The 15537-nt window shown below is 38.6% G+C and overlaps 2 long non-coding RNA genes across 3 annotated transcripts; one reads left to right on the forward strand and one right to left on the reverse strand.

Annotated features, from left to right (window-relative positions):
* Positions 1-5397: 5397 nt before the first annotated feature.
* On the reverse strand, positions 5398-6491 carry LOC125779641 (uncharacterized). The gene is made up of 2 exons (XR_007423428.1): positions 6128-6491; positions 5398-6065 (listed from the first exon to the last, which is right to left on the reverse strand). It is a non-coding gene; the product is annotated as an uncharacterized LOC125779641 (long non-coding RNA).
* Positions 6491-8724, forward strand: LOC125779585 (uncharacterized). Of its 2 annotated transcripts, XR_007423361.1 has the most exons (5): positions 6491-7778; positions 7863-8003; positions 8062-8221; positions 8275-8410; positions 8476-8724. It is a non-coding gene; the product is annotated as an uncharacterized LOC125779585 (long non-coding RNA). The 2 variants fall into 2 exon arrangements; XR_007423360.1 differs by having other exon boundaries at positions 6491-8003.
* Positions 8725-15537: the final 6813 nt, after the last annotated feature.

Below are 15537 nucleotides of genomic sequence, written 5' to 3' on the forward strand. Positions count from 1 at the left end.
AATCTTAGAGTATGTATCACTTAAACTATCTTAGAGCTCTTTCGTAGAAACATTTTTGGTTTTGCCATGAGTTGTTGTGTAGATAAAGAGAACTGAAGGCTTGCCAACACGTGAGCACGAAACATATAACTGGCCGTGTGAAAAGCAAGGATATTCTAAATCAATTCCACAGAATTCTAACGATTGCCCTTGCGCTTTATTTATTGTAATAGCAAATGCAAGACGTACTGGAAACTGTAGTCTTTTGAATTCAAAAGGTAAATCTGATGGAAGAAGATCAGAAGATCAGTATTGTGAAGACTTTTACAAAGCCACAACTACTCGATCAGATAATGGTCGGTATGTCGTACGACTACCACTAAAACAACAATTTCCAGATACACTCGCCTTAGGTCACTCTCGCACCTCTGCAATACAGCAGTTTTTAAGTATGGAAAAAAACCTACTTAGAAAAGGTGAGCTCAAACAAGATTATGATGGGGTCTTAGAAGAATACCTCCATTTAGACCACATGGAGGAAGTAAGCCGATGTAAAAAAATCATAAGAGGCAAATAAACAGCAGTTGACCATTGCCTATTGCCAACAGTTGCCTTGAAAATGTGTCGGCCGATGGATCGTTTTGAATTTGTACTCGTACATTTGTAGTCAAATTGTCCATAAATAAGATGACTTTAAACATGCTTTTAATTCATCTGCTGCTGTTGAACGGGGAATCACAGGCAATGTCTGACGAAAATCACCAGCCAACAGAATCAAAGCGCCACCAAATGTCTGTTGATTATTACTACGCAAGTCTTGCAATGTCCTGTATAACGCTTCCACTGATTTTTTATGGGCCATTTAATTTGCATTGTTGCAGACTTTGTCCATTCCCGAATTTTTGGAAACATTACAGGTGGGATTTTCATTTACATTCATATCCAGTGGTAATTTAAGTGCAGAATGGGCTGTCCGACCACCATCTAATAACGTCGCTGCTATTCCAGATGATGCAAGTGCCAATGCTACATTACTCTGTGATCTTATAGTCGCTAATAGCAAGGAAATCAGAAATGTTTTGCCAGTTCCTCCTGGGGCGTCTAAAAAAACGTTCCTCCAGTTTCGTTTCGTACTGATTCCATTATGGTATCACATGCGTGTCTCTATTCTGGATTCAATTTACGCAAATTCAAGTTTATAAATGTGGCTAACTCATTCAAATCATATTGTTTTTCACGGTTTATTTCTTGATTGAATGCATCATGCATTGGTCGATTTGGAGCTGCCAAACCCAATTGTTTCAATGCTTTATTTGCAATTACCAAACAAATATCTTCAATGATAATCAATGCCTCATTAAACATTTCAAGTGTAATAATTAAATAGTTCTTTCCTGCAATTCGGCGCATTCGGTGCAAAATGTCTTCGGTCTTAAAATCCTTAAAATTTTCCCATAATTGCATTGGATCAGATGGATAACATGTTGCAATAATAATAGCAAATAATGTTCGTATTTGATGAGGAGAACCTGTTGCTGATGCATCCCTAAGTGTCGCATCCCAGTGATTATCATCTTCCACTAAATGCAATTCCTGACATGCTTGACGAAAAGTGTGACACCGTTACCTCTTTTCAAACTCAAAAAAGATGTAGGACCACGAACATGAATCAATAATAGACGCAAATAAAAACATTCAGCATGACTGGGATGCACTGTGTAAAGACGTCCAATGACATCACTTTCAAAAATGCCACCATAACCTTGAACTGGTCTTCCTTGCTTACGTCTGTTCCATTTCTTTCCAGATGCATTCTAAGTGTAATATGTTGGTACTTGTGAATAAAGCAATGTTTTAGCAAATTGATCATTTTGACACAATTCGAAACAATTGATGGTGGTCGCTCTACAAATTGCTGTGCAGTATCAACTGTGAAATATACACGTTGTCCCTTTTGCAAATGTACTGACAAATGAATAACTGTCGGATTTCGATCATGAATTGGGAACGACAATATTCTCCAAACTGCCTCATTGCTACGGATATACCTTCCCATTTCGAATTGCAGATATATTAAATCGATTTAGCAAAATTGCAATATTCTACATTGATATGAGCTTTGAATGCTTTTGATAGTATTGGCGAAAAGGGGACAACCCACCTATTATGAACTGTAATATCTAGATTATTGACTCGTAGATTTATTGATTTGCCATTATCATCTGTTAAGCGTCGGCGATACCATGGGTAACCATTTTTTCCATTAATTGTCTCGGAAATCAAATCTCTGGGATACCGCTTCGTGCATTTCCCACCTTTCATACATGGCCAATTAATATTTAGAACACCACATGGTCTATGAATTATACTTTTTGTAACAACATCAAATAAACCTGGATCGATTTCCTGATCAGGAATTTCTGCTGAGATGATGTCATCTATTTGATCGCTTGTTATTTTGTTGACTAACCATACCAAAATATGGGCATGTGGTAATCCTCTCTTTTGCCATTCCACCGAATACATCCAACATCGAATTCGCCGAAAACTTGATGTTTAACAATAAAATCCATCAATGACTTCAGCTTCTGTCTAAATACTCGTCCAGTTATGTCATGACGGTCTGTAGAAGATTGCCCTTCATATAAATATTGCTTGATTTCGTCCCATTGTGGATTACATGTAAATGTAATAAACAAATCTGGTCGACCATACAAACGAACATAGCAAATGGCATCTTGTGCATATTCATGCATGTGCCTTGGACTGCCTGTGTAACTTGCTGGTAAAATACCAACTTGTCCAACATTGTCAACATTTCCATCATTATTGATTGCATCGGGGAGATGTATATACTCTTCTGATCGTAACTTCCGTTGTTTCTATCTTTGCATACATGTCTACGACACACAGTGGCACCGCTCCATACATTTCTTGGAAAAAAATAGACGGAGTGGTCGTACAACAATGAAACTTTGCAGAAACACTTCTCTGGACTAAATTAAGAAATTTTGAAAAAATCTTGGAAAACCGCCCACTGCCACACCCACCTCCCATATAACTGCAATTGCCAAAATTTTTATTTTTGGATCTAGGGACTTGAAATTCGGGACACTTCTTAATTGAGTTCTCCTGATGAAAAAAAATTAAACTTAAACGCAAAGTGACGTTATTTATACCTTTACCTTGATAAAAATCCAATATAATATGCAATGTTTTAATTGAATATGTAACAGGCGAAAAATTGTGTTAGTTTTTATTTGTAATATTATGCAAGCACCATATCTTTAACAATGGGATCTAGTTCTAAGGAAATTTTGTTCGAATGACGCCTTAAGCTACTTATGTAAGGATCCGAAGTTATAAGAAGTCTGTTGAAGACATCAGTATTTGTGGAAATTCGATCACACTTTCTCGAAAACATCAATCGATACTTCCTGTAGTCTTTGTTTCTGGCTTCCTCGGCTTCCTCTGAAAGCATTCCTATTGGTAATACGGCAGCATCCATTATATCCTTACCATGCATTAGTACTTTGTGCACAGTAACAGGCATATAAAACCAACTATAATTTTGTACGAACAGTTTCGCAGTGTCCGACGTATATAATTTAAATTTGTCACTATCAATTTTTCCGCCACATGTAATTATTTGAAGAATAATCCTGAATCGATCGATAAGGTCTTCATTGACGCCAGTAATATCCGCAACTATTTGTGGATTAAAAAAAAGCCTTGACGTGTTCCCGTCGTTAGAAGTTCCTGTACCTTTTTGAACAAAATCAACTCGCAACCGCATTTTATCTTTAAAGGCCGCTTGTATTTTTAATTTATTTTGTATTTTAATTTCTTTGTTTTGGAAGGTTGCAGCCCATTTCTGAAATGGTAAATTATAAGCTATATGGAGAATGCATTCCATAAACTTGTTTCTAGCATGTAAGGATGAAGTTCCCAATTCACATGCCTCAGGTTTAATTGTTTTCATGGAAACTAATTCTAAGTTGTTCATTTCAGTAGGTTCCGCTCCACAAATGTAGCATACTGTTGCTGCAGTAGTATGTGTCTGAGCGGTTTTACCATCCAGCATTGTAAAAAGGAGCTTGTGTAATAACGGGTGATTTTTTTGAGGTTAGGATTTTCATGCATTAGTATTTGACAGATCACGTGGGATTTCAGACATGGTGTCAAAGAGAAAGATGCTCAGTATGCTTTGACATTTCATCATGAATAGACTTACTAACGAGCAACGCTTGCAAATCATTGAATTTTATTACCAAAATCAGTGTTCGGTTCGAAATGTGTTTTATCGACAAATTTTGTTCAGCGATGAGGCTCATTTCTGGTTGAATGGCTACGTAAATAAGCAAAATTGCCGCATTTGGGGTGAAGAGCAACCAGAAGCCGTTCAAGAACTGCCCATGCATCCCGAAAAATGCACTGTTTGGTGTGGTTTGTACGCTGGTGGAATCATTGGACCGTATTTTTTCAAAGATGCTGTTGGACGCAACGTTACGGTGAATGGCGATCGCTATCGTTCGATGCTAACAAACTTTTTGTTGCCAAAAATGGAAGAACTGAACTTGGTTGACATGTGGTTTCAACAAGATGGCGCTACATGCCACACAGCTCGCGATTCTATGGCCATTTTGAGGGAAAACTTCGGACAACAATTCATCTCAAGAAATGGACCCGTAAGTTGGCCACCAAGATCATGCGATTTAACGCCTTTAGACTATTTTTTGTGGGGCTACGTCAAGTCTAAAGTCTACAGAAATAAGCCAGCAACTATTCCAGCTTTGGAAGACAACATTTCCGAAGAAATTCGGGCTATTCCGGCCGAAATGCTCGAAAAAGTTGCCCAAAATTGGACTTTCCGATTGGACCACCTAAGACGCAGCCGCGGTCAACATTTAAATGAAATTATCTTCAAAAAGTAAATGTCATGAACCAATCTAACGTTTCAAATAAAGAACCGATGAGATTTTGCAAATTTTATGCGTTTTTTTTTTTTTTAAAGTTATCAAGCTCTTAAAAAATCACCCTTTACATTAATTTCCTTGCCCTTTACATGAGAGCCTGAAAGTATACTACATTTTTGTCTTAATGACCATTTGTAGGAAATATTGGAAGTGACTTTTGAAATTAAAATTGATGTTACTAAAAGGGACGGTAATTGGCGGTTGGTTTTTTTTTTAATTGAAAGTACAGACTCGGAACTTTCATTTTTTTATAGTAAGAGGGCTAAGCAAGGCAAAGCACATAAAGTTTTTTTCCATCAAAAAATGAAAAGTTGATATTTTTTAGTATAATTTTTGAAAAATTATAAAAATTAACTTACTTTGCCAATTTTAATAATTCTTTTTTTTTATAAAGAAGTAGGTGCTATATTTTCACTAAAAAATAAAAGAAAAGCCATAGCTGTAAACTTACACACAAAAAAATTCTTTATTTGGACAATAATTTTAATCTGATTTCATTAAATAACTTTCCGTCGACTTCTGTTAGATTATATAATTATAATTATATAAAATTTCACTTTTTATAAAAAACCTTGTTGAATTTTTCTTATCCAAATATTTCTTTACAAAACAAAATCATTAAAGTTTTGAAATTGGAAAGTGGAAAAATCCAATTTTTTCCGCCGAAATGCCACTCTGCGACATATTGATGAGTCTCCGACATTTCAAAATATGATTTTCCTGATTTTGTCGCATCATAATTCTATGTGCATAACCACAAACTTATGCAAACTGTAATTAATTGCGTGATTATATCTAAATCCAGCACCAACAACAACAAACAACATTAACGTAGATTTGTGCGGCACGCCTTTGAACATTTTGATTAATACTTGTCGGACTACGATCTGAACCCGATCTTGCAACACGTTCCCTTGTATTTGCAATCTCTAGTTCTCGCTGTTCTTGCGATTGATTTTCCCTTTCGTTTGATCTCTTTTGCGTTCTACGCGACCGACGTCCAATGTCAGCTCTTGCTCTTCGTGGCATTTTTAGAAGAAACTAAACTAAAGATAATAAAGAACTTCAGTAATAAATTGATGAAATCCAGCAAATTCTGGACTCGAAAAGCTGAAAATGTGTCAAAATTCAATTAAAAATTGGCCAAAAAATCGAAATAATTTTTGTCTTACCGTTCGGAAGCGAAAGTGAAACGTTCGAGATCGTCTGCACTCGAAAAGCACCAAAAAGTGACGAAAAGACACGAAAATCTGCTGAAAATGTGATAAAATTCAATTTAAAATTGGCCAAAAAATCCAAGTAATTTTTAGCTCACTGATAGGACATTAAACAAAAAAAATTCACTCAATTTTTTAATTTTTTTCACAAAATATCAAATTTGTGATTATGTCACTTGTAACAATCAGAACACTTGTTTAGCAAAACATCGATTTTTATCTCTGTAATCATTGTTTTTTCTTTTTTTTTAATTTTGTTTAACAAAATATTCAAATTAAAACGATGATCACTCCGTGCAATGGTCTCCAATACACAAACGACCAAAATGTATTCAATGCTAATGAATGCTGTATGCGGTACAAAAAAAGCCTGCGGCAAAAACACACTTACTTCACTTACGCACCACATACACATGCGTTATCGGATTTCAACCAAACTTCATATAAACCATATATGGACCACTGCCTACGTAGTGTGTAAGTTTGGTTGAAATCGTACGACGTGTTTATGATTAGTTCGGCGACGTACATATACGGACTTATTTTTATAAATATATATAGATTTCAATTCATCATGAAATAGTTTAATTTGTACGTACATGCTTATTTGCTTTGATATAAAATATATAGAAAATATACATACATATGTATGTATGTATATGTATGCAGAGTCGTTTGCGCATTGTAAATATGCGAATCTGTAAGCGTACACTCCTTAACATCGGAAATAGCATAAGTTTTCTTATTAAACACTGAAAATGCTCAATTCTGCTATTTTCATGCCCCTGATGTTAAGTGGTGAAACGCGCTAATAATTTTCTGTGGTGAAATGCTCTCATCCAAAACAGTAAATATCCCAAAATTGAAATATCCCTAAATTTTTGACATCGTGAACCTTCTCTATAAATATACGTTCTCTGGTGAAACTCTTCCATCTCAACCAAGTTAGCCAAAAATATTTTTACGTTCTCCGCGCCGTGAACCTTCTCTATGATAAACGTTCTCTGGTTTAGAGTTACGATGTTAAAGTTTTAATTCTTTTGTTTTATACGATATACATTTTTTTCACGATTTAAGTGCTGAATACAATACGACGACAGACGACAAACGACATCAGTCAAATATTAAAATACACACGTTCTTATGGACACTGTTATTTTGACGACGACACGACTATAACGACAGTTGTCGTTCTCGCTAACTTAAATATTCTCCTATATTTGCCAATGACAGTAGGACGACAGTAGAGTTGACAGTAGAATGGAAGATAGAGAGATGAGGAAGAGTGGTGATGTCACTAATATGTAAAATGTAAAATTATTCACAGCTCTTACAAACTTGACGTTATTTTACAAATAAAAGCATAAAATAGCTCTATTTTACCATTTGTAATAACAATTGATAATTTAAAACAAATAAATTTAGCTATTTACTTATTTTTTGTATAAAAAATTTCACTTTGAACAAAATATTAAAATTTCATTGAAGTGCAAGGTATTAGTATGGCCACAACGAAATTGTGTACATGCAAAATGGAGAGCTGCGTTGTTTTGTGTACATGCCGGCCATTGTTATGTTGATATTTGAGTGAATTGGTCTACTTGCGGTAAGTATTATTTCAATTGTGTAATATTTTTACATTTTTTGTATGTAATTGGGTTTAGTATACAATGAAAATATAATATTTCAGATATAAATATGGACGACGAAATTTTAATCGAAGAAGTACGAAATTGGCCCTTGATTTATGATATCTCGCACAGAGATTATAGGAATCTAAGAAAAAAAGATATGGCGTGGAAACAGATTTCTACAAACACAAGGTTGAGCGGTAAGGCAAATAAATATAAATAAAATATATTATATTCTAATATTAATTTCATTTGCAGAAATAGAATGCAAAAATAGGTGGAAAAGACTCCGTGACTGTTACAAACGATGTAAAAGGATGGAGCAAATCGCTTCCGGGAGTGGCCAACAAACTCCCCGAAGAAAATGGCGATGTCTGGAGGCGATGTCGTTTATGGAAAAAATTCCAAATTCAAGGCGGTACGGTATGCTTACGTAACGAAAATAATTTTTTTTTTAAATGTATTTTACAGTACTATTAGCAGCATAAGCGAGGAGGTCGAAAGTATCCAAGACAATAGAATTATTGATCCATCTTTGGAGGCATCAACATCTTCGACGACAATGGAGACGTCGCAGCCGACATCTTCGGATGGACGTGGACAAAAGGTATATTTTGTTTCTTTGTTTTGCTTTGAAAATTTTGCTCATTATTTTCCAATCCATCTTCGCAGAAAAATAACGGTGAGGCGTTCGCCAAATTCTTTGAAACGGCAGGCGCGAGCATACATATGTACAATGATTGACGAATCACGATCGCGTAAAACCAATTCCACCGCACATTTTGCTTCCTTGGCTACAAAAATTTCGGAAGCCGGTCTTCCGCCAGACATGGTGATACATATCGAGGCAAAAGTGTTGTCGGGGTGATCGACGTGTGTTTGCCGGTATGCCAAATAAAATAAAAACTATTAGATTTCGGGCAACAATTCAGATATATATATATATTTTAGAGTGTGTAATATATGTACATATATGTTAATAAATACAATTGTGTGGGTTTATATAATTTAGGGGTTATTTATATATATAAATATAAGTAGATTATGTAAAACCTGATATGGGTACTTATTCCCGCGTTGATGATGATTTAACTGCTGGTGTTGTTGTGCAGCTACCACAATACTGCTGCTGTTGAGTTATGTTGTAACTGCTGATGTTGCTGCTAGTTTTACTGCTGTGGTTGTTATTGCTGCTGATATTGCTGCTGCTTTGGCGCCTGAATGTCCGTCCGCTCTGGTGATTCGTTTTATTGTGTCTTTTTGTTTTGTTGAATACTTCGCTGTTATGTTGGCGCTGTTGGGTGTTTTTTGCATTGTCCTCTAATTCGTATTTAGACGAGTTAGGAGGACAATGCAGGGATGTGTTCATTTGGTATGAACATCCCGGCCGCCTTGCAGTGTCTGCGAATAAAAAGATTTTTAGATCTATTTTGAATTGGGCAAATGAGTATTGTTATAAACGGGTTGGAGGTATACTTTGGGTTTAAATCGCACAAGCACCGGTTAAAGTCCAACCGAGTGCGGTGTTTTGTGCGATCACGGTGCTGTTATCGGGGTTGAATAAGCCGGGTTTCATCAATTTTGGGTAGATGTCAGCTCCCAGTTCCAACATGATTTTGTCGTCTTTCCAGAATGTAGGGTCGGCTAGGACTAAGTGGTCGAACTTCTTAATGATTTCGCCACTTAAGTCACAGTTATAGGGTCGGGTCGGTAAATCGTGCGTCAATAGGCAGTTAACTTCGACATGCCAGTCGGAATCAGTTAATGATCCTATGACGACTTTGCATATACGATGCGAGTCGAGGTACGTTTTTGGTAACCGCAATCTCTGCACCAGTTCTGATGCAATTACAGTCACCTTTCGGGTCGGGTTGATTATGGCTCGTATTTTTTTTCATTTGCCATCGTGTTTTAATTTGATCATGACTGTTGGGATGAGGGTCGACTTGGCCAGTAACGTGGGTAGATCTTTTTGTCTATGCAATCTTTCTTCGCTCTTTGATGGTTTCGTTGGCTCTTTGCATAACAACCTGGGGTGCCCATGTAGGGTTGAATGGTGTTCCCCATTACAGGTGGCACATCGTTTTTTACTTGTGCACTTTTGGGTGGAATGTGATCTGGCCAAGCAATTGACGCAGTATTTGTGTTTGTTGACTGCGTCAAACTTTTCGTTGATGTTCATTTGAGTGAATTTTGAACATGTTACCAGTCTGTGATCTTTTTTACACAATCCACAGGCGACGTGTTTGTGTGCTCGTTTTGTTGAACGGCTGATAGTACGCCGGGCCGTGCGATGGGTACTTCCTCGTTCTTCTCGAAGAGGGGAAAGGCTGATGGTACGTCGGGCCGTGCGATGCGTATTTCCACGCTCCTCTCGAATGGGGGAAAGGGTCGCTTTAAAGCGATGCAGGCGTCTTGCCAGGGTTCCTTCGTCGGAGAGTGGGCTGATGCTACGGGTCACGCTGAGCGATCGCACAGTGAGTGTGGGGCTGCTTTGGCGGCTGCAAATTGACTTCGTACTGCTTTGAGGGGCCATGTCACTATAAGGAAATAAGATTAATTATTTGGTAAAGTGACTATTTTGGTTATTGGGCGGGTAATTGTTCCCTGAGAGGTACGTATGTCAACTACTCTTGCTTTATTGTCGGCACCGAGATATGTTTTTTCGATGCGACCAAGTCTCCACTCATTTGGGGGTAGAGTTTCTTGACGTATAACTACCATATCGTTAACATCTATGTTGCGTTGAGGGTATTTCCACTTATATCTTTTGTGGAGTTCTTTCAAATATTCTTCTTTCCATCGTTTGCAGAAGTGTTGATGGAGTACCTTCAGTTTTTGCCATCTTTGTGCGGTGCTTAGATGTGCATCTTCTAAGTTGGGTTCTGCTGGGATTAATAAAGGGGTACCTATTAAGAAATGGCCTGGAGTTAAAGGTTCTAAATTTGTTGGGTCTTCACTTAATGGGCTTAAAGGGCGAGAATTCAAGCAACTTTCGATTCGGGTTAAAAGGGTAGCTAGTTCTTCGAAAGTGAATTTCTGGTTCTGAGACACCTTTTTCAAGTGGCTCTTTAAACTTTTCACTCCTGCTTCCCAGAGTCCACCCATGTGTGGAGCTCCTGGAGGGTTAAAGTGCCAGTTGATGTTTTGGTGCGCTTCACTAGTTGTTAATTGAGTTTTCAATGACTTCATGAATTCTCGCCTTGCTCGAAGGACCAGTCCCGCCGATCTCTATTCGGACAATGGTACTAATTTTGTTGGAGCGTCGAAGCTTTTAGTTAAAGATCGGCGTGAATTCATGAAGTCATTGAAAACTCAATTAACAACTAGTGAAGCGCACCAAAACATCAACTGGCACTTTAACCCTCCAGGAGCTCCACACATGGGTGGACTCTGGGAAGCAGGAGTGAAAAGTTTAAAGAGCCACTTGAAAAAGGTGTCTCAGAACCAGAAATTCACTTTCGAAAAACTAGCTACCCTTTTAACCCGAATCGAAAGTTGCTTGAATTCTCGCCGATCTTTAACTAAAAGCTTAGACGCTCCAACAAAATTAGTACCATTGTCCGAATAGAGATCGGCGGGACATCCGCGCCTGGAAAAGAAACGTGCGAATGCGGCCATGAATGCGTTGGTGGTGAGATCACTTACTGGCTCTAGATGTATTGCTTTGGTTGCAAAACAAACACATACGCATACATAACCTTTTGTGATCAGACAAATCGATTCCTGTTGCTGCGAATGGACGGGTTAAGGTGGTACGTTCTGCGGGTAATGCTGCCATTATCTGAGTAGTGTTACGCTTTTTGTGCAAAACACAAGTTTTGCACTGATAAAATGGGTAAATTGGGTGAGTAGTTTGGCTAATCGACTGCTATAGGGTAGTATAATCGGATAACGCTCGTTGTATGATAATGCCGCTGAATTGCTCAACCGACCATTAACTCGCATTATTCCTTTGGGATCGATTAAAGGGTTTAGTGTCAAAATTGTACTTTTTTTGGGTATGCTGATTTTTTGGGTTAAGGCTTCATACTCTTCCTGGAAATACTTCTCTTGGGATAAAATAATTAGCTTCGTGCGGGTAGTGTTGAACTCTTTTGGAGTTATTTCCAACGTTGTGTATGACTGTTGTGATTCATTGGCTGACGCATTCGAACAGAACCGAAACAAATATGCTACAACTCGAATGGCTTTGGGTAAGGACGAGAATCTATCCAGGATATCTTCTTGTGTTGTGTTCACGAAGGTCCTGATTGGCCGGAGTTCCAGTGTTGTATCGCTTGATATTTTGGAAACTGGCCAGTGTTTCGCGTCGAGTGTTAACCATTGGGGTCCGTGCCACCAGAGGTCATTGTTAACCATTTCCAGAGGTGTGCGTCCGCGAGTAGCTAGATCTGCCGGATTTTCTTGAATTTCGATGTGAGTCCAATTTTCTGTTCCAACCTTTTCTGCGATTGTGGCAATTCGGTGGGATACAAAGGTTGTCCATGTGCATGGGGGTTTGCTAAGCCATGAAAAAACAATTGTGGAATCCGTCCAAAGGTGAGTACGGTATTGGGTTATACTTAGTTGGGGTAGGGTCGCATCCACTAGATTCGCCAGAAGAACAGCTCCACAAAGTTCTAGCCTTGGTAATGATATGGTTTTTATTGGAGCCACCCGAGTCTTGGATACCAAAAGGGTTGTCCTGGTATTTGCGTTTGTAGAAACACTGATAGATAGGGCTGCTTCGTAAGCTTTTTCAGACGCGTCAGAGAATCCATGAAAATTGATGATCGCCGATGTCGAAAAGTGGGTCCATCGAGGAATTTCAATGAGATTTAAGGAATCGTAGTCCTTTATGAATATTTTCCATCGATGGAGGGTTAAGGGTTTCAAACATTCATCCCAATCGGATTTATCCAGCCAGATCTGTTGCATTATTATTTTTGCGGTGACTAAAACGGGGCTGAGCCAACCAGCTGGGTCGAACAATTTTGCTATAATCGATAGTACTTCTCTTTTAGTATACGAGGTTCTATCTTGAATAGGGTTGATGTGAAAAAAGAACGCATCTTTTTTTGCATTCCATCTGAGTCCTAGTGTTTTTGTGTTATTGGATTCTGGTAAACTGAGTGAGTTGGTATCCAATAGATGTTCTTGTGGGATTCCAGATAAAACTTTCGGGTCATTTGAGGTCCATTTGCGTAGAGCGAATTCTGCGGACTTTAAAGATGAAGTGAGTTCATCTCGTGCCAATATCGCTGTTGGTACGTCATGTGCTCCTGCAAGTACATCATCAACATACATTCCGTTTCGAAGTATCTCTGCTGCCAGTGGGTGGGTTCCTTGTACATCATCCGCTAATTTGAGGAGGGTACGGATAGCTAGAAATGGAGCACAGTTAATACCGAACGTAACAGTTTGTAATTCAAAATCTTCTATAGGGTCGTTAGGGGATTTCCTAAATAAGACTCTTTGAAACGGAGTGTGTCTGCTTTCAACGAGTTTTTGGCGATACATTTTTTGGATATCTGCGTTGAATACGATTCGAAACATTCGCCATTTTACTACTAGGATGACGAGGTCTGCTTGTAGAATGGGTCCAGTATGTAGTACATCATTGAGGCTGTTCCTGTTCGAGGTGGGGCATGATGCGTTGAATACCACTCGCAGTTGAGTCGTTATGCGATCCGATTTAATGACTGCGTGATGTGGCAGATAATACGTTTTCGTATTATCCGCAGGGTCGTATTCAACTTTGGTCATATGACCGAGTTCCAAATACTCGTTGATGGCCTTGTCGTATTCCGCTTTTATTTCGGGTTTTCTCGACAATGACTTTTCATTTCTTTTCTAAGAAATTGAGCTAGAGCTATGTGTCTTGAGTTGCCCAATTCTATGTTGTCTGGGGTTTTAAAGGGTAATGTTACCACATAGCGCCCATCAGAGTTTCTGAGGATCGTATTTTTATAAATTTGCTCACAAACTATATCTGAAGTTGATGGTAGAGGCTTCCTTGGAACTTCTTCAACTTCCCAAAATTGTGTGAGCAACTTGTCTGGGGTCATCTTATTGAAAAATGACATTATCGAGGGTGATAAGGGTTTTTCTGGTGTAGGTCCGGATAAAATCCATCCGAATTCCGTTTCTTGGGCTAGAAGGGTCCCGAGTACATTTTTCCGTACACCACTGAGAATTATTTGTGGGTACAGGTCACTTCCGATCAATATGTCCACTGGTCTGGGTTTATAAAAGTGAGGGTCAGCTAAACTAAAACCGAAATCTGTATTAGTGATGATCGTACTAAGTGAGTGAGTGGATAAATTATCGGTTAAAGATTTTAAGATAAACGCGTGTGTTGTTATCTTGAACTCCTTTCTTGTCGGTGAACGAAGGGTGAGTTCACAAATTTTGGAGGGTGTCGCCGAAATGGTGTTGTTCAATCCAGTCACTTGTGCATTTCTCCTGAACGTGTGCATGTCCAATTTTCTCTGGAATTTCTCTGAAATAAAAGTGGCTTCTGACCCGGAGTCGACTAGTGCGCGAGCTGTGAATGTTTGCCCTTTGTATAAAACTTGGACTACAGCAGTACCTAACAAAATCTGCTTCCCACTGAAGTTTTGCGGGTCTTGGGTTTTATTTGTAGTGGACTGTAAGAGGGTTGTGTAGGTTTGCGGATTTATATTGGTATTAAGGGTTTGGGAGGTACTACTGGTGTTTGGGTCAAGAGGCGGGTTTGAGGCTCTTGATCCTTGCGGGGGGGATTGGGAACGGGTGGGTGTATCCCTATGCAGAAGTGTGTTATGTTTCATATTCATATTCCACAAAAATATTTGCTCTTGCAATCTCTGAAACTGTGAGATAATGCAAGGCAATTAAAGCAATAACCATTATTTTTTATTGTGGTTATTCGGGTCTCAACATTCATTTGTAAGAACTTTGGACATTCTCGAATTGAATGTTGTGTTCTACAAAGCTTACAACTTTCAATGTCTTGAGGCTTTTTTGAAAGGTTGTCGCCTCTAACTGGGTGTGCACTAGCGTGTGAAAAATCCAGGGTCGAAGTTCCGGAAACATTAGCGTGAAATGTGTTGAACTTCCTGTCTTTTCCTTTCCTATAGGATCCACTGTCAGATTGGGTCACTGGAACGGGTTCAGTTAGATTTCCGACAGCTTCCAAAGATTTATATCGATGAGTGAGAAACGCGTCGAAAGTTTTCCAGGATGGTATTTCCGAGTTATCTTCTAGTGTGTCCTCGAATTGATGAAGTAGGGTTTTGGGTAATTTCAATCCGCATAAGAAGATTAAGATGGGGTCCCAGCTACTCGTGTCTATGTACAGGTTGTGTAGATTTGTGAGGCAATTGTTGACGGTCCTCTGAAGGTGTTTGATCGCGCTTCCACTTTCTTGGGTTGCTTGGGGTAAGTTGAATAAAATCAATTGCGCGTTGACCTGAACTCGTTTGTTCTCGTATTGGGATACCATGCCATCAGAAAACCATCATTTGTTAAGGTTGTATTTTTAACAATTGCTCTTACTTCTCTTCGGGTTTTTTGAATCAAATGGAACAGTTTTTCCACGTTGCTGATTTTGTGATTGTTTACGTATATAGCCGTAAACATATCTCGGAATGAAGGCCAGGTTGCGCAATCTCCATAAAATATGTCCGTATCACAAGGGGGTATATGTATTGAGGGTCCTATGTCCCGCGATGTATATTCCTCTGAAACTCGTTCCTTTATTACTGGGGT

This window comes from Bactrocera dorsalis, chromosome 6 (assembly GCF_023373825.1).
Source record: "Bactrocera dorsalis isolate Fly_Bdor chromosome 6, ASM2337382v1, whole genome shotgun sequence".
NCBI classification, from domain to species: Eukaryota; Metazoa; Arthropoda; class Insecta; order Diptera; family Tephritidae; genus Bactrocera; species Bactrocera dorsalis.